This window comes from Octopus bimaculoides, chromosome 7, assembly GCF_001194135.2.
Source record: "Octopus bimaculoides isolate UCB-OBI-ISO-001 chromosome 7, ASM119413v2, whole genome shotgun sequence".
Taxonomy (NCBI): Eukaryota; Metazoa; Mollusca; class Cephalopoda; order Octopoda; family Octopodidae; genus Octopus; species Octopus bimaculoides.
In genome coordinates, this window is record NC_068987.1 from 102,972,707 (window position 1) to 102,975,623 (window position 2,917).

A 2,917-nucleotide genomic window follows, 5' to 3' on the forward strand; every position below is an offset into this window, starting at 1 on the left:
ATATATATATATATATATATATATATATATATACATATATGTATGAGTGTGTTTTGTAAATGCATATATGTATGCGAAGCGTTTGTCTTCCGTGTGTGTCCGTGTGTTTTTGTGTTAGTGTACGTGTGTACTTGTATTTATACATTTCTTTATGTGTGTATTTGTATATACGTGCGTCTGGGTTTATTGCAGGTATGTAAGTAAAATATGCATAGAAAACTCTTCCACGGAAGGGGAGAAATAAATGCCTATAAAAATAAATGGCAATGAAGAGAGAAAGCGCATTTCTATGAACTTCCGGTCTTTAGCATAATTTTGACATTTATCACGTGGTTCAATCCTTGCATGCGGTCAGGCGAATGAAATGACCAGGACATGGTTAGTAATGGGTGCCTTCTATTATACTTGTAGAACAGACATGACGAGTCACCACAACCAAATGTAAATATCAACATCAACAACAACACCACCACCAATATTAGCTCCATCAAAAGCGTTGAGCTGGCAGAATCCTTAGCACGCGCTGGCAGAAACGTTAGCACGCCGGGCGAAATGCGTATAGGTATTTCGTCTGTCGCTACGTTCTGAGTTCAAATTCTGCCGATTTCGACTTTGCCTTTCATCCTTTCGGGGTCGATTAAATAAGTACCTGTTACGCACTGGGGTCGATTAAATAAGTACCTGTTACGCACTGGGGTCGATATAATTGACTTAATCCGTTCGTCTCTCCTAGTTTGTCCCCTCTGTGTGTAGCCCCTTGTGGGCAGGAAAGAAATAAAAATCCTTAGAACGACAGTCAAAACGCATTGTGACATTTTGTCCGTCTTTACGTTTAAATTTCGTTTATCACTATAATCCAATGATGTACAGATGTGTCTTTATGTTGACCTCGTATACCATTCCATCAACTGAAAATCTTATGGAAATAGACGAGTGGTGACACGTGCTAACCTGACCAATTCGAAGTGCACAGTAACTTACAACCTTCAGCTGCTTCAAACCATACAGATCTGCAAAGGAGCAAGACATTCATCTGAGAGTCCATGGACAGAAAGTCAGAAATGCTACTAAAAACGATGAAGCACAAGAAGACTGCAATCATCTGTGAAGATGGAGAAATATATATATTTACGGATGTAGGTAACCCAGTTATAGCAATGATAATCCTTTCTGTCATAGACACAAGACCTGAAATTTTGGTGAGAAGCGGGTAGTCGATACTATCAACTCCAGTAATTGACTGGCACATTATTTTATCAACCCCGATTGAATGAAATACAAAGTTCATCCTATTGGGATTCTAAATCAAAGCGTAAGATTTCGTTAAGTATATTTTTTGTACGCCCCAATGATTCTTCTAGCTCGCTGCCTTAAAAATAATAAGACGACTACTACTTCTACTACTACTACTACTACTACTACTACTACTACTACTACTGATAATAATAATAATAATAATAATAATAATAATAATAATAATAATAATAATAATAATAATAATACCACCAAGAAGAAGAAGAAGAAGAAGAAGAAGAAGAAGAAGAAGAAGAAGAAGAAGAAGAAGAATTCGGGAGTGGTATGACAGTAGTAGGATGTTGGTAGAATCCTCTCAAATAGCCAAGTTTCCTAAACCTGACCTGCTGTGGTTGTAATAGCAATGATTGGAATTCAATTCTGTATTTGAGAGATAAGGAATTATTTACATTATTTACATTTGACGGATATTTGTCCTCATCATGTTTATTGTTAACACAACGTTTCGGCTGATATACCCTCCAGCCTTCATCTGGGAAATTTCAAACCTGGGTTTTCATTCCTAAGGTATTTTTCGATGTTGTTGTTGTTGTTATTATTATTAATATTATTATTATTATTATTATTATTATTATTATTATTATTATTATTATTATTATTATTATTATTATTATTATTATCATTATTATTATTATTATTATTATTAAAAATGATATACCACAACTACTACACTTGCGGCAATATTTTAGGTTAAATTCTGCCGAGGTCGACTTTGCCGTTCTATCGGGTTCGATAAAATTAAGTACCAGTGAAACACTGAAGTCTATTTAATCGACTTGTCCCCTCCCACCAAATTTCAGGCCGTGTGCCTATAGCAGAAAGGATTATTTTAGGTTTAAAAAGGCAGTGAGCTGACAGAATAGTTTGCACGCTGCATGAAATGCTTAGCCGTATTTCGTCTGCCTTTACGTTCTAAGTTCAAATTCCGCCGATGTCGACTTCGCCTATCATCTTTTCGGGGTCGATAAATCAAGTACAAATTGAGAACTGGGGTCGATGTAATCGACTATCACCCTCTCGCAAATTTCAGGCCTTGTGTCTACAATAGAAATATTGTTTTAGGCTTAAACATTAAACATAATGTAACTGTCACAACCAATATAATACCGAATCAGTTATTTATTGTCTGACAACATACCAGCCGTGACCATACTGTTTAATTTTCAGTTATATCATACTTGATTTGTTAAACGTTAACATGAACTTCATAAATGACAAGATTACAGTTTTAATCAGTTTCTGTGACTGTAGAGATATACCGATTAGTTTCTTGACAAATTCTGCTTTTCGATTATTAACCTCGGGCTACACAGCAATGTGCTGTATTTTATGAATTCAATTTATTTTCTTTCGGGTCTGACGGTGGGCGGATGGCAACAGCTTGGAGAGTGGTGTGGAATATGCCTCGTGGTACACATCTTAAGTTCAAAATACCGCTGGGTTTTGGCATAGCTTTTCTTACCTCTAGGGTTGTTAAGTACAACCGGTGAAATACAAGTGAGCATTTAATTAACTATATTTCGTCTCATAAGTTTTCCGTATTTATATCAATGGATTTACTTATATATATATATGTATATGTGTGCGTCAATATATATATATA